Consider the following 25,173-nt stretch of genomic DNA (forward strand, 5'->3'; position numbering starts at 1 on the left):
TGTATTTTTTAATTATTTCTTTTGTTTTATTACTTGGTCAATGAGTAAATATATGTAAACAAGTCTCTCTTTTACAAAAGAACAAAACATTGCGATTACAGTGCGATTAAAATAAGTTCAGGATTTACCCTTCGGCTAGATCATAAGATACCGATAAGAGCCGATCTTATCGGGATCACATACGAGTAAGTGCGAGTAAGATAGATATCAAACAGGAATCGCTAATTTTGAATAAGTTATTTATTCACCTACTGACATTAAGTACTGTACAAAATGCCATAAAGTTCTCTACTGGTCATCCTGGCTAAGCAAAGAGGTTGTGAGGGGTCCTACAATTCATCATCATCATCATCATTGGAGTTTAAGTCTATTACAAACTATTCAAATCGTGTCATGATCATTATTAGCCAATAGGCTACTTGCCTCATAGTCAAATCAGCTTCTTTTTAAGAACTGTCAAAACGAATTTGACGACTTGCTAATATGGAATTAATATCATATCGAATTGAGTGACGTCACGGTCAATTCAGTTACTTTATATTTCTACCGGACTTATTAAATAAAAATTTGATTTAAAAATAACTTCTGTCCAGGATTTTATAATAATTATCTGATGCTTTATTTTATTTCGTGCACGGTATAAAATATGTTATTTTAAGCTAAAATCAATCAAATAATAGTTTGATATTTGCAGGTAAACATGTTTACAAAAGCAAATTAATTTATTAAGCGCACAACACATTGGGGCTACTTAATTTAATTGATAATGAACATTAGTATTAGTCCAACGTTTTGGTTAATCCGAATCCAATCAGCTTACATCGTCATTAATATCATTACTATCAATATCCCAATGATGGGATTATGGCGTCCATGCTAGGGTGATTCTGATTCTATGGCCAGACGGACCGAGATATGATAGCATCATGCCTAGGCAAGAACGGACTGACAAAGCCCACACAAAAAAGCGTACCCCTGAAATGTATGGGTATTTTAGGCTTAAAACTAGATGGCGCTGTTCGCAGCCTGGAAGTGACCAAAATCATATTTCCCCCAAATATTTTTGTGTGTTTTCGTGTTTTATAAGTAGGGATCGGAAATTCGGGAGCTTCTATACCTAAACTTCGACCTCAGTCTTTTGTTTTGCGTGATGTTGACTAGTATGGAGGCGAACTCAATTTGGTTTTACTAATAAATTTCCCGGGACTTCCCGTAATTTGAATAACAGCCATAGAAATGTATTTAAAGCAATAAAAGGGTGTAACGAAATAAAACTGGAAATTTCAAATGAAAGAATCGGGTTAAAATGGTTTGGTAGCTGTGCTTTCTGACATACATTAATGAGGAGGTCTTTAATTAGCTTATTTTTACATTTTCTCGTTGCCACTGTAGTTCTGGTATTCCCTGTACTTACAGCTTCTTCCGAACCCCTTCCAAATAATATTTCCAAACGTTTTTTTTTTCCTTCGGGTGTCAATTTCACGTATCTTCAACGGTTATGCAACGGCTTTTCAACAGCGGTTTATGATTTGCTTTATGGATTGGATTCTGTAATCAGTGGTATTACATCGAATAACGACAGTTTATGCTGTGAATTCCTGGACATTTTATTGATTGATTGATTGTTATTGCACGAGATTTATACTGGAATACTTTTTTATGTGAGGTAAGATGTAGCCGTGTTATTTTATGTGGTTACGATGGTTGCAGTAATGTCCCAGTTAAATTTCAGTACTTGTCAATGTCATGATATATTATTATAAAAGTAATTATATTATGTTATCAATTTTTTTTTTTTTTATTATGGACTGATCGGCGATTGACCCTAGTCACACCTGATGGGAAGTGAAGACAGAGTCTAAGATGGAGCTCACCGATTCAGTAATAGCCTATTCACTCTACGTTTAAAGAGACCGAGGTCGTATTTCTCTGGGAACACCGATGCTGGGAGCGCATTCCACTCCTTTGCAGTCCGCATTACAAAGGATAATATTATCATCTAAACACAATACCTAAATTAAGGCCTTAAATGGACTAACACGTGTCCTTTTTGTACATGCTGCCGACATATCGTTAAAACGGCTTGTACATATGTTGACGAAATTCGCTAAAAAAGGCATAACCCAACGACAATTGATACACATTAACAATTTTCTGATGTTGCATACAATCCCGGGATCCCGGGATTTGAATCATAAATAATATTATTTTTAAGAAGCTGACTCCATACTTGCTTAGCTTAGCTCCCGAATTTCCGAACCCTGTTTATAAGAACAAATGACATATTTCTTTGTTTTAAAATCATGATATCATCAATACACATTTTTCAAAAAAAATAATTTGAAGGCATCATCAGTGTAGTTATGATAGCAGAATGGATTTACCCAAGTATGAAGTTATTGATTGATTGATTGATGATATGATTATAATCCGTTATACATGCACGCATTTTTAATCAGTCGTCAATATTTTGAAAATCTTTCAGAATTCTAAACTACTCGTTGGACATTGTCGCCTCAAACTCAAGAGCATAAAAGGTCACCTGAACCCAGCATTTACAAACAAAGACACCCATTTTCCATGCGTTTGAGTGTTTAGCGTCCAATTAAACCGAACAAGAATTACTCGGAAGCGTAAATCAGATACGTCAGTTGCAGGCAAATGTCTGCATTGCCGCCGACATTGCAATTGATACCTGGGGGGTTACCACTGAAGGACTATAAAGCCGTTCGGTTCAAGTTGAGAGAAAGGGACAGAGACATAACTGCTATAAGGAATTACCCAAACCTATCACCACGGAATCGCGAAACTTGCTCGTTAGTTTGAACATGAAATCATTTGTTATGCATTCAATTTTATAATAAGTTACCTGACACGGCTTTGAGATTACCCCTCCCAGCTCTTAGGAAACTACTAAGTCGAGGACAATTTGACAGACAAACATGCATGGCCTGAACCAGAAATTACAAAAAACGAATAACAATATAAATCATTGTATTATGTGTAGAGGACACAGTTCAGATAAGTTGAGATTTATATTTTATACAGTATTAATCTTATCTTTTTCTTCTGTAACAATTTGATATGTTGTATCTGAAAAGAACGACCTTTATGTTAATAATAATTAAGCTATATTAATATAATGTATTGAAATTAAATTTCATAGAGTAAAATTACTGAGTCTGTTAATATTTTTTGATGAATACTTTTGCATGTTAAATTATATCTGGTTATTTAATGCATATTATAAGATGTAATGTTTTGAAAAGAAGTGGCCCGCCGTGTTTCTGGGTTGAAAAGAAGAAAAGAAGTTTCTTGCCGGTCCCATAGTGGATACCTCCCCTCCTACTGAGGGGGGACTGAAATCTTCTAGAGGTTGAGGCGTAGGATTAGAGCCAGCGTAGCTTTAGTTGACGTTCATATGCGCATTGTAATATGCCTACGTGAAAAATAAATATTTCATTTTCATTTTTAAATGCGAACACATGCGTTCGGCTTTCCGACTCGTAAGCGTCTTCATACTAAGAGCGATTTTTAGTTGGCTAGAGCCCATTCCGCGTCGATGGGTTAGAGGATTGGAGAAACCCTTATAGCAGTTATATGCCTCTGTCCCTTTCTCTCAACTTCAACTAAACGGCTTAGTACTTCATGATAACCCCCCTGAAATGAGCGAGCTCTCCAACTGTGTGCAATTTGTGATCTGATCTCGGTTTGTGATTTAGGAAATGCGTGGTCTATCTCTGCTGAAGTGAATAATGAATCATCATCCTCCATGCGTCATCCTGGCATTTAACACCAAAATTTGGCGTTGGCACTAGTTTTACAAAAGCGACTGCCATCTGGCCCTTCTGGATTGAATAATTAATACAATGTAATAATTAATATTGATAAAGTTACATTACCCCAATCGAAAATACCCCAATGCACCCTGCATTGGGGTAATTTTAATTTCGGAAGTCACATAAAAATTACCATTATTTCCATCATACCAAGATTCCCGTTTCGAAATTACCCGGGCATTTCTGTACTTCGAAATTACCCCAATGTACCTTACCTAATTCAATGATGTCTTCTATTAAGCCGCTGTTCACCTTTAACGCCTTTAACTAGTGCCAGGTGCCCATAGGCTACGATGACTGCTTACCTTCGGCCTACCCGTCTGCTTGTTTGCCACCGTGTAGTATAAAAAAAAATAGAATGGTCACATTGTCGGCGGCCAATCGTAAAGTCAAGCCGTTAAGTGAGTGTAATGGCCTGGGATCATTTCTAGTGCCAAGCCACAGGGGTGTTCACACAAGTAAAGTAGCAACAGAGCAGACCAGTGGCGATTCTCAATCAAGATCACGTTACCGTTTAATCGGTTTGGTCGCCGCAAGCCCCAAATTACGCGATCCAGTGTCGCAATTACAGGCGTAATTACACGGCGTACATGTGTGTGGATACCATTATCGGGATAACTATGACGTTTAACACATGTACACATTATGTGGAACACCGTGCCTAATACTCATTAGGTAGATTAGATCCTTATTGTACAAGAACGTAAGACGTCCAAGACACCCACGTTGATGTCCGGTCCGGTTGATGACTGCCCTAGTGGATTTAGTGACCCTGCTTGCTAACCCGCGGTCGTGGGTTCGAATCCCAGTAAGGGCATTTATTTATGTGTTAAGCATATATATGTTCCTGAGTCATGGATATTTTGCTGTTTATAAGTATTTGTATATTAAATAAATAAATAAATACTGAAGACACCTTACACAGATCAACTTAGCCCCAAACTAAGCAAAGCTTGTACTATGGGTGCTAAGCGACGATATACATACTTAAATAGATAAATACATACTTATATACATAGAAAACATCCATGACTCAGGAACAAATATCTATAATATATTTATATCGTTGTCTGAGTACCCACAACACAAGCCTTCTTGAGCACCGTGCATGGAACTCGATCTGTGTAAGAATGTCCTCTAATGAATATTTACCTATTTATAACTAGCTGTTGCCTGCGGCTTCGCTCGCGTTAAATTCCAAAATTGCGGAATGCTCTATAAGAACTTCCACCCCCCATTTTAGGGAAGTGGGGCGTTAGAAAGAGAAAAAGTAGCCTATGCCGCACTTCATCCCTTCAACTATCTGTTTTACCGTGAAAGACGGTCAAAAAAACAAGACACACACTTTCCCATTTAGGGTCACTTGCACCACCAAAAATGGAGGGTTAACCCTCGGGTTAACCCACCATTTTATACGGAATTTGACAATTGATAGCCCACTAACCCTGAGTTAAGCGGGTGGTGCAAGTGGCCCTTATAATATTAGTGTGATTAGTCTATTTATCTTATGGGCGTTTTCCAAAATAAATCTCGAATATCGAATTTCACCAGATCTGGACGTGTCTGGGCTCATTCTTCTCAGATTCACGAGCTGATTCAATCCTGACGATAAAAAAATGTGTCCTATTTTTTTTTTCCTTTACGTCACGATTTTAGTATGATTTTACTATGTGTGTGACGTATTGGAAACTCGAATTTTGTATGGAAAATGGAATCAGCTCATGATTTTGAGAAGAATGATCCCAAACACGTCCAGATCTGGTGAAATTCGATATTCGATATTTATTTTGGAAAACGCCCTTAACCCTTCGTCTGTGTTTGATAAGGATCCTAACATAAGGCGTTGGACTTTAAAAATGTATATCAAAGTTAATTATTTTATGACAATTTTTTGACAGACACAGACGACGGGTTAAACAGTAAATTCATATCCAATTGTAGATGAAGCTGTAGTCTCTACATTTGTAATTATAGTGTCGTTAATAATCGATGAGCACTCGTTTAACAAACGGGGCAGGAACACACGGACCGTGTGTTCGGAGTGTGGTTGGAGGCGGACGAGGAAAGAAATCATTTCCAATGTGTTAACTCTACAGCGCATAGGTTTTGTGCAGTATGATACTATAGGCTACTTGACTCTTTTTTAAAGTTTGTCTTATACTATTACTTACTGTCCAATTAACTGAAAAAAATATCACTATATTTTATTATGACTTATATAAACCGTAAAAAATATTTTTAAAGAATACTTTTACGTAATCAGGCAAAAACAACATCAGTAATTCAGTTCGAAAGTAACACTTTCTGACACTTTAAGTACAGGGCATAATGGTCATTATGTCAGTGATTGATTTGACATGAATTCTATGACGTCACTACACAGTCGACAGCGTTTTCGGTGGCTAAAATTAAAAAAAAAAACACATTTTTGAATTAAAAATACGTAGTCATCGTACGTAATTAATACCCAAAATCATTAAATATTGGTTTCTTATGTCAAATATTACAAAAAACGATCATTTATTGTGCTAAATCAGATATGAGTCTAGTAGCCTATTGTTTTAGTGCGTTTTCACATTATCCGATCCGATATCGGATGTTGGACCGATATCCCATACATTACAGGCGCCATTTTGGATTTTTTCCATTGAAATCCTTCCGACATCCGATATCGGATCGGATAATGGGAAAACGGACTTAGGCTCATTTGGAGAGTGTGCACAGGAACTGCATGACCTGGTTGCTCCTTCCCCTTTCCATCACCGGACAACCACGCGCGGGGAGCGGTTTCACCCTTACGTTGTCGACCTACCTTTCATTCGCACAAAGAGGTTTGCCTCTTCTTTCCTAATGCGAACTGCTAAGGAATGGAACATGTTCCCTTCATCTGTATTCCCGGCCGAATACAATCTGGGTGTATTCAAGTCAAGAGTGAATAGACTATTACTGAACCAGTGAGCTACAACTTCGGCCTTGTCGTCACTTGCCATCAGGTGCGACTAAGGTCAATCACTGGCCAGTTTATAAAAAAAAATATAGCGGTACGTGAACTGTTATATCCAATCTAGTCGACCGATTAAATGCTGCATTGTTATAAAACTGGCATGAAAGATCTCGTGCCGTCTATATCAGCCCTTATTTGAGTTTAATTTAAAAAAAATCTATACAACCAACCCCTCGGCACTCTGTAATGGTCGAAGAAAGGAAAATATTTCGTACAGCTTAGATCGTGTAAAAATATTTCATACAACTTATTTCATTCCGATTTATAATACAAGTTACCACCTTACTCCGTGTATTTAATTTAAAATGTTCTTCGTTCTTCAGTCTGGCTCCAAGTACTTATCCAATATATTATTTGCCCACCATTCTTTATAGGAGGCTAGAAGAACTTGAGGTTTCTATTGTACTTTTTTCACTCCGATTAGAAAAGTTCTCACAATTCACCAGTATGTAAACAGGTGAGGAATTGCAATCGTGATAAACATAAAATTAAGTCTCTTCAAAAATATATCTGTTTCTTATTATAGTGACTTTGCAATATGAACTGTGGCACTCCGCTCAGTTCATCGCCTATTAACCAGCAGGACAACGTTGCAAGCTCATACAGTTTTTCAGGTCAAAGAGATTGCAATCGGAACTAACGACCCCGTTTGCAATGTCTGACGTCATTCTTCTTTCTGAGACTGAAAGGCTTCCTCACTCACTCATTATTTGTGTTTAGGTGCTCTTTGAATTTAAACTGCATGAGGATATACTGCAGTATTGCAGCGGAATATTACTTACAAATATACCTATTGCTGCCACAAATGTAGAAATAGTAGCACGCATAACGAAGACATTTAACTGTCCGTCGGCGGAAATAATTCGTGTATAGGCGAATTTTGGCATAGTTGTAGGGAATGGTGTTCTAATCCACATACTCAAAGTACTGATGGGTAGGGGAGGAGCTAACGGGTGGAGGGGGTGTAAAGGTCCCTTTTTTTAGTTTTTCGCGAATAACTCTTAAACTGTGGCACATAGCAAAAAATGTTCTGAAACACAAGTAATCTTCATAAAATTCTCTACAAAAAAGTCTTATACACTTTTTATCTGGGACCAGTCGTTCATGAGATATGGAAGGGAAAAGATGGACAATAAAGGAATAAACTCATTTGTTTATGAACAATACGTTTATTCTTATAGAGACGCGGTAGCGTGTCAAGCCAGGTTCAAGTAACAAAAGTAGCAAGCAGCATCGTGTGTAATATTACACGAACCGTTTGGAGCCACATTTGACCCCCTTCTAACTCAAAAACTATTTCACATAAACGTGTTATAATTCAACGTAAAAAGAAACCAACGCACGTAGTAAAAGTATGAGCTATAAGCGCTCCTCAATAAGCCCGGTACTAGCAGCCCGCCTTACTGCGTTTTCACATTATCCGATCCGATATCGGATGTCGGAAGGATTTCAAAGACAAAAATCCAAGACGGCGCCTTAAATGTACGGGATATCGGTCCTACTTCCGATATCGGATCGGATAATGTGAAAACGCACTTACCCCCCGCGCGCGCGCAGCTCTTTATAAGCCACCGCGCGGTCGGCGCTCGCTCATCCCAGTCGTCCTCAAAACGTCGACGTAAGACCGCCCCACAAGGATGGGGCGCGACCAGATACAGCCCTCACAGCGCCCAGCGCGGAAGGGACTACACACACCCCAGCACAGGGGTGTTGAACGACATTACAGCAGCGCTCGCTCAGTTTGTCTCGCGCAGCGATCCGATCACATTGTAGCTGACTTGACGAGCAAAGCATCACGACCGCCCAGTATTGCTTTGGTGGGATAAATTCATAAATAAAATTCCTAACTATCTTCCGTCTCTACTTCGATGGGAGCTCCGTTAGTGCATGCTCCCGAGCATACACCACAGACACTGAAGCAGGCAATTCCTGCTTTTCGGCAGCCGCATCGCACCCCACACCCAGTCTTGCATCGGCAAAATATAGTTTTGAGAATGGAGTCAGGTGCCACTGGGTCGTTGGTTGTCACTGGCTTTCATATGCCATCGCCTCTTCTAGTTCATCCCCATTCAGTAGGTGGTAAATAAATTGTACGTTAAATACAAAAATATTTGTACGCCTTTTTTTTCGGATTCAATAAGTAAAATTTTCCTAAAATAGAGGTAAGTTTAGCAGGTGCATTCAATATTCAAGCAGGCGTACAAATATTTTGTATTTAACGTACAATTTATTTACCACCTACTGAATGGGGATGAACTAGAAGAGGCGATGGCATATTAAAGCCAGTGACAACCAACGACCCAGTGGCACCTGACTCCATTCTCAAAACTATATTTTGCCGATGCAAGACTGGGTGTGGGGTGCGATGCGGCTGCCGAAAAGCAGGAATTGCCTGCTCCAGTGTCTGTGGTGTATGCTCGGGAGCATGCACTAACGGAGCTCCCATCGAAGTAGAGACGGAAGATAGTTAGAAATTTTATTTATGAATTTATCCCATCAAAGCAATACCGGGCGGTCGTGATGCTTTGCTCGTCAAGTCAGCTGAGCTACAATGTGATCGGATCGCTGCGCGAGACAAACTGAGCGAGCGCTGCTGTAATGTCGTTCAACACCCCTGCTGGGGTGTGAGTAGCCCCTTCCGCGCTGGGCGCTGTGAGGGCTGTATCTGGTCGTACCCCATCCTTGTGGGGCGGTCTCACGTCGACGTTTTGAGAACGATTGGGATGAGCGAGCGCCGGCCGCGCGGTGGCTTATAAAGGGCTGCGCGCGCGCGCGGGGTAAGTGCGTTTTTACATTATCCGATCCGATATCGGAAGTAGGACCGATATCCCGTACATTTAAGGCGCCGTCTTGGATTTTTGTCTTTGAAATCCTTCCGACATCCGATATCGGATCGGATAATGTGAAAACGCACTAAGGCGGGCTGCTAGTACCAGGCTTATTGAGGAGCGCTTATAGCTCATACTTTTACTACGCGCGTTGGTTTCTTTTTACGTTGCATTATAACACGTTTATGTGAAATAGTTTTTGAGTTAGAAGGGGGTCAAATGTGGCTCCAAACGGTTCGTGTAATATTACACACGGTGCTGCTTGCTACTTTTGTTACTTGAACCTGGCTTGACACGCTACCGCGTCTCTATAAGAATAAACGTATTGTTCATAAACAAATGAGTTTATTCCTTTACTAGCTTTTACCCGCGGCTTCGCCCGCGTAATAAAAGTATTCTTATTGAAACGTTTACAAAAAATAAGATTTTCATTTGGATCCGTAGGTTTCTTTGTAGGTACATCTGTCCGCGATTATTTCGATTTAGGTAAAGCGGGGCAATTCTCGACTGGAGGGCCATTGTAACTGATCTATTTGCTGTACGGTCCGGTTTTGGCTGACTGTACCTTACACATATTAATATTGTTTTAAAAGAAATTCTTGCAATGATTGTAGAATTGTTACACAGCGACCACAGCGTAGGTGCGAATATGTATGTATTTTACCTATATAAATATTTATACTGGGGAAACTTCATACAACCCACATAGCCAGTATCTCGACGCTATGGTCGGTAGGGTAAAAAGTACTTCCTTGCATTATCGCTTACAATTTTTTCCATTTTGCTTATACTTATTGCAAACGTAAACATATAAAAGGCAAGCAAACAACGATCTTCTTACAGCACATTGAATGTAAAATAGTTTACGGATGCAGGATACTCGCCGATGCCTACTTACTAATACCTTCCCACTGGGCCACCTGCATTTTACACTGCCTAAATATCGATTGCCGACCGATTATTCCGACCCCAATCCCTATTCTTATCCCCGTCCCTATCTCTATCTTTGTCCCCGTCCCCGTTCCGTCCCTGTCCCCGTCCCTCCCCTATCCCTATCCCCGTCCCCGTCCCCTATTTTTATCCCTATTTCTATCCCTATCCCTATCCCGATCTCAATCCCGATCCCTATCCCCAAACCTACCCCTACCCCTACCCCTACCCCTACCCCTACCCCTACTCCTACCCCTACCCCTACCCCTACCCCTAACCCTACCCCTACCCCTACCCCTACCCCTACCCCTACCCTACCCTACCCCTACCCCTACCCCTACCCCTACCCCTACCCCCTACCCCTACCCCTATCCTTATCCCAATCCCAATCCCAATCCCTATCCCTATCCCTATCCCTATCCCTATCCATATCCCTATCCCTATCCCTATCCCTATCCCTATCCCTATCCCTATCCCTATCCCTATCCCTATCCCTATCCCTATCCCTATCCCTATCCCTATCCCTATCCATATCCCTATCCCTATCCCTATCCCAATCCCAATCCCAATCCCAATCCCTATCCCTATCCCTATCCCTATCCCTATCCCTATCCCTATCCCTATCCCTATCCCTATCCCTATCCCCATCCCTATCCCAATCCCAATCCCAATGCCTATCCCTATCCCTAACCCTATCCCTATCCCTATCCATATCCCTATCCCTATCCCTATCCCAATCCCAATTCCAATCCCTATCCCTATCCCTATCCCTATCCCTATCCCTATCTCTATCCCTATCCCTATCCCTATCCCTATCCCAATCCCAATCCCAATCCCAATCCCAATCCCAATCCCAATCCCAATGCCTATGCCTATCCCTATCCCTATCCATATCCATATCCCTATCCCTATCCCTATCCCTATCCCTATCCCTATCCCAATCCCAATCCCAATCCCTATCCCTATCCCTATCCCTATCCCTATCCCTATCCCTATCCCTAACCCTATCCCGTTCCTGTCCCTGTCCCTGTCCCTGACCCTGTCCCTGTCTCTGTCCCTGTCCCTGTCCCTGTCCCTGTCCCTGTCCCTGTCCCTGTCCCTGGCCCTGTCCCTGTCCCTTGCCCCCCTGTCAAATTATCATGCTAGGAGGTGAACTTTGAAAAATCCTTTCTTAGTGCTCCTCTAAGGAACTTCCGTGTCAATTTGAAATCTCTTGAACCAGAAGTAAAGATAAAAACTAAAGCTATACTTATGGCTATTTTGGATATTTTAACCCCATTGCACAATAACAGGGGAGAAAATTTCTTTTCCACCTCATTAGATTTAAAAATCGTTGTATTTATCGTGATCAGCGACCCGATAAACCATAAAAACGATACCCATATTGTGTTTTTGACTTTACCCCCTTTGCACCCCTTTAGGGGTCAAATTTTCAAAAAACCTGAAACATGTAATTTAGTCATATGTCTTTAGGAATCCTCCTGTGAAGTTTCGAATAAAATAGTCAAACTAATCTTGTTTCCCCATACAAACTTTGAACCCCCATTTCACCCTTTTAAGAGGAGAATTTTGAAAAATCCTTTCTTAGTGCTCCTCTACGCTATATAAGGAACCTATGTGCCAAATTTTAAATCTCTAGGACCAGCGGTTTCGGCTGTGTGTTGATATGTCAATCAGTCAGTCAATATCTTCTTTTATATATTTAAACCCCATTGCACCACAACAGGGGAGAAGGTATTTCACTTCCGCCTCGTTAGATTTTAAAAAACGTTGTATTTATCGTGATCAGCGACCCGATAAACCATAAAAACGATACCCATATTGATTTTTTGACTTTATCACCCCCTTTTCACCCTTTTAGGGGTTAAATTTTCAAAAAACCTGAAACACGTATTCAGTCATATGTCTTAAGGAATCTTCCTGTGAAGTTTCGAATAAAATAGTCAAACTAATCTTGTTTCCCCATACAAACTTTGAACCCCCATTTGACCTCCTTAGGAGATGAATTTTGGAAAATCCTTTCTTAGTGCTCCTCTACACTATATAAGGAACCTACGTGCCAAATTTGAAATCTCTAGGACCAGCGGTTTCGGCTGTGTGTTGATATGTCAGTCAGTCAGTCAATATCTTCTTTTATATATTTTTTTGATATTTAAACCCCATTGCACCACAACAGGGGAGAAGGTATTTCACTTCCGCCTCGTTAGATTTTAAAAACGTTGTATTTATCGTGATCAGCGACCCGATAAACCATAAAAACGATACCCATATTGATTTTTTGACTTTATCACCCCCTTTTCACCCTTTTAGGGGTTAAATTTTCAAAAAACCTGAAACACGTATTCAGTCATATGTCTTAAGGAATCTTCCTGTGAAGTTTCGAATAAAATAGTCAAACTAATCTTGTTTCCCCATACAAACTTTGAACCCCCATTTGACCCCCTTAGGAGATGAATTTTGGAAAATCCTTTCTTAGTGCTCCTCTACACTATATAAGGAACCTACGTGCCAAATTTGAAATCTCTAGGACCAGCGATTTCGGCTGTGCGTTGATATGTCAGTCAGTCAGTCAGTCAGTCAGTCAGCTTCTTCTTTTATATATTTAGATTGTCCATCTTTTCCCTTCCATACTCATGAACTATTGGTCCCAGATAAAAAGTGTACAAGACTTTTTTGTAGAGAATTTTATGAAGATTACTTGTGTTTCAGAACATTTTTTGCTATGTGCCACAGTTTAAGAGTTATTCGCGAAAAACTAAAAAAAGGGACCTTTACACCCCCCTCCACCCGTTAGCTCCTCCCCTACCCATCAGTACTTTGAGTATGTGGATTAGAACATTATTCCCTACAACTATGCCAAAATTCGCCTAAACACGAATTATTTCCCGCGAGAGAGGCTTCATTGAGTGTGCTATAGTAGAATGCCGAAATGTTTGTATGTAAATCATCATCATCCTCTTGCCCTGTTCCCATTATTTGGGGTCGGCGCAGCAGATTTTCCTCCTCCATTCCTCTCTATCAGCCGTCATTTCCATACTAACACCTTTCACTCTCATATTATGTTTGTATGTAAATAAAATACATATTGGGGGACACATTACACAGATAGTGCAGTGGATGGTCCCAGATAAAAAGTGTACAAGACTTTTTTGTAGAGAATTTTATGAAGATTACTTGTGTTTCAGAACATTTTTTGCTATGTGCCACAGTTTAAGAGTTATTCGCGAAAAACTAAAAAAACGGACCTTTACACCCCCCTCCACCCGTTAGCTCCTCCCCTACCCATCAGTACTTTGAGTATGTGGATTAGAACACCATTCCCTACAACTATGCCAAAATTCGCCTAAACACGAATTATTTCCCGCGAGAGAGGCTTCATTGAGTGTGCTATAGTAGAATGCCGAAATGTTTGTATGTAAATCATCATCATCCTCTTGCCCTGTTCCCATTATTTGGGGTCGGCGCAGCAGATTTTCCTCCTCCATTCCTCTCTATCAGCCGTCATTTCCATACTAACACCTTTCACTCTCATATTATGTTTGTATGTAAATAAAATACATATTGGGGGACACATTACACAGATAGTGCAGTGGATGGTCCCAGATAAAAAGTGTACAAGACTTTTTTGTAGAGAATTTTATGAAGATTACTTGTGTTTCAGAACATTTTTTGCTATGTGCCACAGTTTAAGAGTTATTCGCGAAAAACTAAAAAAACGGACCTTTACACCCCCCTCCACCCGTTAGCTCCTCCCCTACCCATCAGTACTTTGAGTATGTGGATTAGAACACCATTCCCTACAACTATGCCAAAATTCGCCTAAACACGAATTATTTCCCGCGAGAGAGGCTTCATTGAGTGTGCTATAGTAGAATGCCGAAATGTTTGTATGTAAATCATCATCATCCTCTTGCCCTGTTCCCATTATTTGGGGTCGGCGCAGCAGATTTTCCTCCTCCATTCCTCTCTATCAGCCGTCATTTCCATACTAACACCTTTCACTCTCATATTATGTTTGTATGTAAATAAAATACATATTGGGGGACACATTACACAGATAGTGCAGTGGATGGTCCCAGATAAAAAGTGTTCAAGACTTTTTTGTAGAGAATTTTATGAAGATTACTTGTGTTTCAGAACATTTTTTGCTATGTGCCACAGTTTAAGAGTTATTCGCGAAAAACTAAAAAAACGGACCTTTACACCCCCCTCCACCCGTTAGCTCCTCCCCTACCCATCAGTACTTTGAGTATGTGGATTAGAACACCATTCCCTACAACTATGCCAAAATTCGCCTAAACACGAATTATTTCCCGCGAGAGAGGCTTCATTGAGTGTGCTATAGTAGAATGCCGAAATGTTTGTATGTAAATCATCATCATCCTCTTGCTTCATTATAAGAGCAGTAGCTATGTAAGGTAAGAGTAGTATTGTCAGTGTCTTCAGTAAGAGTAGTACTGTAGACTTCAGCAAGAGTATTGCTATTGCCGCTATTGCCGCGCGACAACTGTACCGTATCAAAAAGTCCAAATCGATGTTACGGTTTTCCGGATTTTTTATTTGAGAAATCCCAAAAAGTTTATACATTTGGATTTTGATAAAAATTGGTAGGCTGATCGAGTTCATGATGTTGAGCAAGATCCACTATGGAAAATGTATAGAAATCTGGTACCGAAAATGTATAGAAATCCGGTAACAAAAAAGGAAAATGTCATGCAAACTACCTGGGACATTTTGGGAAATCCAGTTCTGATTTAAGGCAGCAATGCAGTCGGCAGTAATGCTGATGCGGTCAAAAACAGAACAGCACCTTTACCACGGTGATTGGTTTGCCGGTTCATCAGGCGTTCTTTTATGCGAATCTCACAAAAATGCAAATACGTGGATATCATTTTTCCGGTGTGATGGTTTAAAAACTAGTTTCGTAGCTGAGAACAAAGAAATTTCACTGTTTTTTACCTGTTTGATAAAACGGGCCAATTTATGAAATGGATACCTGGGGCTTTATTCGACATGCATAAACACTATTTCGCGTTATATTGAAACATTTCAAAATAAAAATATAAAATGAACTGTTGATAATTAAATATTATCACGTATTGATTCTATGTATCGTCTAATACGCATTAATTGAAAAAAAAAATCAAACAATTTAGTTTTGTTACTATATGTACAATAAAAAATCTAAGTAAAATTATAAGTAAAAAAATCGGCTCTCCGCTCCTTGTGGCAAGGTGCCAAGAAGACTGGCGGCATTGCCACGTTGGACTGGAATGCCTATACGTTGCGCTAGGCAAGTGACAGTCTTCTTGTCTCCTGTCGCATCGTGGAGGCGCTTCGCTAGCTCCTTAAAAATACCGTTGGACCACGGACGGCCCAAGCGTTTTCAACCCCAAACGGCTCAAACATGAAATTAGAATCAATTGCTGCATATTTGCGCCGTTTGAGGTGTTCAGCGGAGTTGGCGGCAGCACCAGCTCTGATTGAAGTCCCTGGAAGATGGAACGCTGCAAGGGCCTAAACTAACCCAAACTAAAGGCTGTCCCATCTTTCAAGGCACGAGGGTCATGTCGTCCGGCCTCTTTCCGTCGTCGCGAGCCAATCCAGACGGTTCTAGAACCGTCGGTGCTCCCGCCGTAACGAGAGCTCGGCGGAGAATGTCATGATACCTACTTAAATTTTTACTGCAAAATAAATACTGTCAGGCAAAATCTATTATTCCTAAAGAGCCGTAATGCTTGAATGGCCCCTAATTAGTATTTTCTTCTCCAACAGTATAGACAAATCCAAGTCTTAGTTGATAATATATGGCCTAAGAAATTCAACCCTAATTCATTCAGCAAGAACCGTACGTACTGGCTGCACTAGATTTCGATAAGACGTGCTGCAAGATTGATGACTACACAGATCACTTGCGTTTTATACCTTTGCCACACTATGCTCCTCTCGCTGCCCCTCGCGCTTCTCCTCGTGTTGCCGCGATTGTGCCTTCCCCGGCCACACACTGCCCTACTCGCGCGATTATCGCACTTGGTTGTTGCCGTCCCTTTGACTCGCGCCAAAAAACCATGACGAGCGGCATGACGAGTAACGCGGCCACACTATGCCTCTGCCTGTTTCCCTCGCTACTTCCCACGCCACTCGTCGAGTGTGTGGCAGAGGTATTAGCAGGGGCGGCTCACTCCGCGATCCTATCGCCGAGTAACAACTGCTACAAGTACGACCTGACAACCTTCGCGCGGCGCTATAGAACTCAATGTCGGCTGTTCGCGTGCGCTCTGCGCTCAGCGTATTGCTAATGTTATGAAAGACGGCATTTTGTGAGCAGACAAGTGAAAGTACAAGTACAAAAGGCTCAAATTAGTGAACCTTGTACTTTTATCTGTATATTCTGTGGTGTAAGTCACCTAATTGATCGCGGAATCGAGAAAAGCCGATAGGAAAATCTGAAAAAAAGCACGCAATAAATTAAGAGCGAAAAAAGTCGTTAGGCTCAGTTCTCATCTTAGATACATAACTCTTTCAATTCAATCGCTTCGCAACTGAATCTCAACTACAAACTCTAAAAAAAAAATCATGGCTCAATATATCTAGAAAGCACTGTTGTGTCAGTGCTCCAAGAGGTCACAGGTTCAAGGCCTGCCGTGGGGCCCGTGGCGTGGGCTTTCATAAGAGTATTTTGTTTATTCATTTTGTAAATGTCATCGTATTCATAATATCTGTAGATGTAGAATCCAATGATTTTTATTTATCCATACTAATACATATATAAATGGAAAAGGGTATGTGTCTGTTTGTTTGTCCGTCTTTCACGGAAAAACGGAGCGACGAATTGACGTGATTTTCTAAGTGGACATTGTTGAAGGAATGAAGAGTGACATAGGCTACTTTATGTCTCTTCCTAACGCGAGTGAAGCCGCACACAAAAGCTAATTTCTTATAATGCGTAGTCTGTGATTAGTGGTCCATGTTAGGATCTCCTAAGGTATTACTAGGTCGAGAGTACCCAACCTAGAGTGGAATGGTAGATATTTTTTGGTCCTGATTATTCGGAATGTTTTTAAGAATTGATAGTTAACTGGGATCAGCAGAAAGTGCTTGCGTTATCCCGGCATTTGCCATATGACCTTCCAAAACCCGAAGGGTTACGCCTTACTGGGAATCAGTCAGGGAGAAACGAGTGGTACAAAATCAAATGACAATTCGCACATTAAAATAGCATTGGTACGAGCCGGGGTTTGAACCTGTGAACTCCGGATTGAAAGTCGCACGCTCTTACCGCTAGGCCACCAGCGCGCTAAATTCCGACTAATGAAGGGATAAAAGGAACGCATTAGAGTTAGACCAAGATAAGTTCGCAACGATTTTGACAGTCACCGGTTAAGCGCTGGTAGCCTAGCGGTAAGTACGTGCGACTTTCGTTCGCGGTCGCGGGTTGGAACCCCGGCTCGCACCAATGAGTTTTTCGGAAGTTATGTGCGAAATGTCATTTGATATTTGCCAGTCGCTTTTCGGTGAAGGAAAAGATCGTGAGGAAACCGGACTAATTCCATAAGGTCTAGGTCTAGTTTACCCTTCGGGTTGGAAAGTCAGATGGCAGTCGCTTTCGTAAAAACTAGTGCCTACGCCAAATCTTGGGATTAGTTGTCAAAGCGGACCCCAGGCTCGCATGAGCCGTGGCAAATGCCTGGATAACGCAAGGAGGATGATGATGAGGCACTGGTCCCACCGCGAGCTAGTAAACTATGAGTTCGTTTTTATAGCCGATAGCTCATAGCTTACAAGCTCGCGGTGGGACCAGTGCCTTAGGTACTTAAGTTAGTTGGGCGTGGTTGGGCTATCAAAAGCGTAGCCTTATCTTGGCATGACTCTGGTGGTATTGTGTAATCTAAGTATTCGCGCTAAAATATGTAACAATAAACATTAAATTTGTAATAACAAGATATGTCATTACTGATGTGGACCGCAGCGCCACGGGATGACGTGTAGTCAATGATAGACACGAGTAGTAGATAGTAATGAATCCCAATCAATTCCCATTTATTGTGTAAAGGTATGCCTATATATACATGTTTGGTAAGCACCAAGCAATATGCGTTATGTCGCAGTAAACTATTGTGTTACTGCTAAACATAGAAAGTGGCTAATATGCCATTACACATTGAAATTTTGTAGTTACAAATGTTTTGGATTTGATGAGTTTGAAGTTTGAGTTTGCTCTATTTTTTTTTAAACATGATGTTTATGCGTAAACATTGAACATGATACTCGATTACTACTCGCCACAAAGCGAGTGGTTTCAAAATAATTGAATTAATATTTTGTAATGATTAAGGTGTGTGTGTTCGACAGTGACCCAGTAGATGCAACTCAATAAATATGACAAGGGTTAGGAAAAACTTAGTTTAGATTACCAAGACTAAACTATCGTACAATTTTTTGTTTTCGTTTAAGTGTCCCACTGCTGGGCAAAGGCCTCTCCCCTGGCTCTCCATGACTCTCGATTCTCCGTTTCCTCCGGCCAGTTCCTCAGAAAGGCGTCAAGATCGTTTCGCCATCTTTGTCTGCAATCGTACAATAATACAAAGCTTAAATAAATCTAGATACAATTTATAAGATAAAACTTTCGATAAATTCCGAATAAGCAACATTGTACAGAAACAAGGAAATCCAAGTTTTCAATCGTTAATCTACGAAACAGGCAATTTACCATTCGTCGAAGCCGGCGCTAGAAATATTGCAGTAAATACGTGGAAGAATTCCGGGCTGAATAAAATTCCGTCTTGAACGGTATCCCGGACATTGTTTCCGAAAGGTTCTAAACTTGAAACTGGTGGAAGTGTTGCCAGGATTGGGTAATAAAATATCTTGATTCATCCCCAATATTCTGATATCCATACTATTCATACTATACAGGGTGTAAACCTAATACGGGCGAACCTCTTAACGGTGGCGAGTATAGGACGTATAAAATGTAATTAGATAACTTTTACTTAAAATTGAAATTTTTTTTTATACATACAAATTAATTCGGCCCGCAACGTAATGCAAACACACTCCCGTTAAACGCTCGTTGACAATTGTCATTGATTGTCATCGCAACCACGTTTACAGTAAATTGCTGCTGAGATTTTTTTCAAAAATTCATTATGGGGTGAAAATCAAAAACACCTCTTAATTAATGATAACAATATTGAATTATACGCCTGGTTTCATTTATCGCCCTTATTACGTTTACGCGCTGTATACTAAATTACTATATTACTATATTATATTATTATAAATGGGAAAGTGTGTGTGTCTGTTTGTTTGTCCGTCTTTCACGGCAAAACGGAGCGACGAATTGATTTGACTTTTTAAGTGGAGATAGTTTAAGGGATGGAGAGTGACTTAAGCTACTTTTTGTCTCTTTCTAACGCGAGTGAAGCCGCGGGCAAAAACTATAGTAAGATAGTAGATGCGGAAAGAGTGGAGTCATGAATATATAGACTCCCATACATTATTGAAAGTATTTTTGACAGTATTTTGCCTTTAAGTCAACTACCAAACTACATCACCTCCTACATCATCCTACTTCTTACCTGTACTTATAATTATTGTGTTAACTATAACATTAAATTTAAAAGTGGAAAATGTCTGCCTTGGGTGAGACTTGAACTCACGGCCTCTGGATCAATATTCCAGCGCTCTGCCAACTGAGCCACCAAGACTTCAACCAAGCCAGCGAAATTTTCCACTACTAAGGTCAATGGGACCCGTAGCGACATCTACCGTAAGAGTGTTAAATTTCTTAAACGGCAACCGGAGTTCCAAGTCATATTGGAAATTCACCAGTTACGATGCGCTAACCATGCTAAATTTTAACTTCTGATTAGCAGAAACGTCTGCAATCGATGCCACTAGGCTTAGAATAAATTTAAAAGTGGAAAATGTCTGCCTTGGGTGAGACTTGAACTCACGGCCTCTGGAGAGGTTTCTGGGTTTTCCACTTTTAAATTTATTCTAAGCCTAGTGGCATCGATTGCAGACGTTTCTGCTAATCAGAAGTTAAAACTATAACATTATAAATATAAAAGCATTGGGCTGATACAATCCGATATTTTTTTACCACAAAAGATTAACCGTTTTATATTTTTAGGACAAAAGTATGCTACTGCTGCATAATACTATTTTACGTACGGTACGGAGCTTTGATCTTATATCGTTCTTTGCACAAATTAAAAAATATATTGTGGTATAATCAACTGATTATATAGGTACCTACAGATATGCAAAGTAAAGAAAATAAAACTAAACAGGTAAAACTCTTCCACTAGCAACCCCGTCTCCAGTGTGGCGAGCAAGATTTGTGTGTCGGATCTCGCGAGGAAATAGCCGCATGCTTGCTTACGGACTAGATGAATGTACCTAGGTCATTGCTGCACCTGTTTGGCTTGGCTACCAGGAGTTCAGAATACGTTACTCGAAAGTGAGAATGTCTTGTAAAAAGTATGAAGGAGGAAATAGCCGCATGCATGCTATGGACTTGATGAATGTACCTAGGTCATTGCTGCACCTGTGTGGCTTGGCTACCAGGAGTTCAGAATAGGGTACTCGAAAGTGAGAATGTCTTGTAAAAAGTCATCATCCGCTTTGACAACTAATCCCAAGATTTGGCGTAGGCACTAGTTTTACGAAAGCGACTACCATCTGACCTTCCAATCCGAAGGGTTACTAGGCCTTATTGGAATTAGTCCGGTTTCCTCACGATGTTTTCCTTCACCGAAAAGCGACTGGCAAATATCAAATGACATTTCGCACATAAGTTCAGAAAAACTCATTGGTACGAGCCAGGTTCGAACCCGCGACCTCCGGATCGAAAGTCGCACGCTCTTACCGCTAGGCCATGCTTATAAAAAAAGTGCTTGTAAAAAGTATGAAGGAGGAAATACCTATACGCATGTGCTATGGGCTTGATGAATGTACCTAGGTCATTGCTGCACCTGTGTGGCTTGGCTACCAGGAGTTCGGAATACGGTACTGGATAGTGAGAATGTCTTATAAAAAGTATGAAGGAGGAAATAGCCGCATGAATTGTACTATCATGGACTTGATGAATGTAACCTAGGTAATTTCTGCACGTGTGTGGCTTGGCTACCAGGAGTTCAGAATACGGTACTAGATAGCGAGAACGTAATACATTTATGTAATCTTTGGTTTCAGAAAGTACCTAATCGTTTGGGGGCGTCCTTCAATTTCTAAAGAGTATTTTCGTCAACTCTTGATGGCTGACATACAGAACAATTTTTACCTTGGGACCAATCCAGACATCGCAAAAAATTGTGCTTGGCACATAATTTGGGTTACTTAATTTGATGTATTTTTGCGGTTTCAGGTTTAAATTCGGGGGTGAATTTGTGCAGGTAATTAAAAAAGTAAATAAGCCTAGTATTTTTTGACCAGGATCATTTTAGAGCAGAATAATTTTACCCCTCCAAAGTTGCTTCAGTATTTTACTGTATAATGAATAGCCCAACTAATTCCTAATTACTATTCGTAGCACCTCTACAAACCACATTCTACGAAGCAGACATAACCCTTCTTGAACAGAAGGCATAATTTAGTGTGACAAGCTAGTCGCTTATAACGTTTTGTTAAACTAGCCTTAATTAAGGCGGGAGCCTGGCATTCCTGACGTTGGAAACTGTTGCCTAATTCACAAAACTAAATGTTCTCAAATTATTATCCTTGCTAGTATAACTTGATGTTTTACAAGCTGATATTGACTTACAAATTGTAATGTCCATATTAATAGGCATTTATTTTCGACGCGCCTCGTGTTTGTATCTTGCTTGTCATCGTAAGACAAGACTATTTTTGTAAGTTTCGTTTGGTACAAAATCATAATAATTTTATTTTGCCAGAATACTTAATAAATAACATATAGTACTTGATTTTGAGGTACAGTAGGTGACAGAGTATTCAGTAGGTGAACACATACAGATATAAACCATTATCATCACGTTAACATTTTCTTTAGGATACATTAATATAATTAAAATTAGTACACCCTTCTAGTGGTAAAAACTCGATGCTGTTTGAATTTAGTGCCGGGACAAGTACAGTCAGCAGCAGAAGTAGCGTAGCGGGCAAGGTGTTCAAAATGAACTTGACACGATCACGATCTTATTTTTAAGACAATGAGAGCGTGTCAAGTTTATTTTGAACACCTTGCCCGCTACGCTACTTCTGCTGCTGACTGTACTTATATTTATAGGAAAACTCTTGTTCCCGATATCTTCAGTCTAAAGCCTCCGCCACACATAAAGCGTTTTGATAGCGTAGCGTTAGCGGAACGCTGGCGTTCCGCTCGCAATCCGCGCGCATTCCGCTCGCAGTCCGCGCTCGTTAGTTCCCGCCGGGGTCCGCAGGGCGCAACGCCAGCGTTCGTCGGGCGCACCGCTATCGTTGCGCTCCGCCTACGCTATCAAAACGCGCATGTGTGGCCGAGCTTTAAATACTTTAGTTTCTCTAAAATGTTGCGCTCGGTGAGTACATGGTACATGTAGTTTATACTAAACTGCGACCATCTTCAAGTTCCGTCGAGTCAGTAATCTAAGATGACTTTGCTTGAGTCTGCCGGCTGCCTGTGGCGGTGTCTTGTAAATTTGACGATAAGTTAAAGTGATATTAGACAGTTACAGTGTTTTGGCGCCTGGTGTTTAGAGAATTTGATACAAGAACCTTCTGTGTCTCCAACGATCCCAAACAATTATGGACGATTTCAAACGAAGTAAAAAATATAATTTTCCCCTCACTAGCTCGGAAACACGTGTTTTGTCCTTTAATACCAGCGGGTAAAAACGCATTTTATCCACTAGTGGGTAAAGTAATTTGACCTTGAATACAGTCAAATTAACTGCTTTAAAATTGATAAAAGTAGGTGAATCTAGTAATAAAGATGATTTACCACCTGTGGAACTACTGGAAGCAGTGATAAACGCATTTTTTGCGTTGTAGTTTCCTCGCTATAGTGAGGGGAAAAGTTTTGTGTTACACTCGGGTGCAAACTCGCTTCACTCGTGGTTCAACTATAGAATCCTTTCACTTGCTCGTTTTTCACTCGGCGTTAAAATACAACTTTGCCCCCTTGTATAACAAATAACTATTAACATGTCGATTGAGAAAATTGTTCTGTATGAGATGAGAACAATCGAAGAAACGAAATCATTTTGTTTTTTTTAACCCCCGACGCAAAAACGACGGGGTGTTATAAGTTAAACGTGTCTGTCTGTCTGTTTGTGTGTGTGTCTGTCTGTGGCATCGTAGCTCCCGAAAGGATTAACCGATTTAGATTATTTTTTTTGAAAGCTGAATTAGTCGTTAGTGTTCTTAGCCATGTTTCATGAAAATCGGTCCACTATATCGGGGTATTTCAAAATATTAATTTTGTGGTTTAAAGTAGGTAAGTATTTTAGTCCTTCATCAAAAATAAATCTTTGAATAAGCGATTAATTAAACACGTTCTGTTACTTCTCGGTTATTTCACGAAAACTGCTGACAATACACTGAGAGAAATTTGCATTATGAATTTAACAAGTTCGACTTGTTGCGGTTTAACCGTTTGAATCAGCCAAACGTATGTTTAAAACAATATGTGTCAGGTTGTTTTTATAAAATCGACTTGTTGATTCAAATATATTGCCGATTCAAATGACAAGACTTGTAGCTTGTTGTTTGAACCAAAGAGCACGTAGGCGCTATTTTAACCAAAAAAACTTGTTGAACGAACATGAAAACTGGTTGTATTTTCTCCCAGTGTACCGATGTAGCTTTTACAGTTAAAATCACAATTCTCTTTTCGTCCAATTTCTCCGCATTATTAAGTTGTGAAAGGATGATGAATGACACTCGATCCAGTCCTGTTCATCTAGCCAAGTGTACAATCGTTGACGGTCCGTATCGTCACACCTCGGACACATAGGGACTAGTAGAGACACACCTCGGATACTGGCGATCAAATATGTGAAAGAAACGCATTCCTATAAACACAGTCTAAGCTCTTGTAGTCGAAGGCGAACGCGTACCACGCTTGTGTGAGTGAAATAACAGGTCGACTGGTCTCCTCATAGATAGATATAGGTAGGTGGTAACTGTAAGGTAACCAGACAGGGAGTGGCCATACTGTACGATAGTAATCTTTATTATACTGTGGAATCGTATTGTGATCTCTTTCTATCGCTCTCCCGTATTGTTGTAGTCCTAAGGCACCCCAGAGGTGCAAAGGGCCTTCACAAGCTCGCGCCACGCCTTTCTATCTTCAGCGACCCTCGTGGCCTCGCTCCAGCTCAGACCAGCCGCTCGTAGCTCATTTTCGACGGACCGCTTCCATGAGTGAACAGGGCGCCCGGGGCCACGGCTTGCATTCTGCGGTTTCCAGTCGAAAGCAATGCTCGCATTATTTCTTCCCCCTCTCCGAAGAATGTGTCCAATCCATCTCCATTTTCGTGTCGCGATTTCCTCGTCAATGGGTGTTTGCTGGCATATACTCCACTGGTCTTGATTTCGGATAGTGTTTGGCCAGAAAACGCGA

General features: G+C 40.6%; 1 non-coding gene across 1 annotated transcript; it reads right to left on the minus strand.

The window, feature by feature from the left end:
- Positions 1-20,238: 20,238 nt before the first annotated feature.
- Positions 20,239-20,311, minus strand: Trnan-auu. Its single transcript has one exon. It is a non-coding gene; the product is annotated as a tRNA-Asn (tRNA).
- Positions 20,312-25,173: the final 4,862 nt, after the last annotated feature.

Source organism: Leguminivora glycinivorella, chromosome 17 (assembly GCF_023078275.1).
Source record: "Leguminivora glycinivorella isolate SPB_JAAS2020 chromosome 17, LegGlyc_1.1, whole genome shotgun sequence".
Classification (NCBI taxonomy): Eukaryota; Metazoa; Arthropoda; class Insecta; order Lepidoptera; family Tortricidae; genus Leguminivora; species Leguminivora glycinivorella.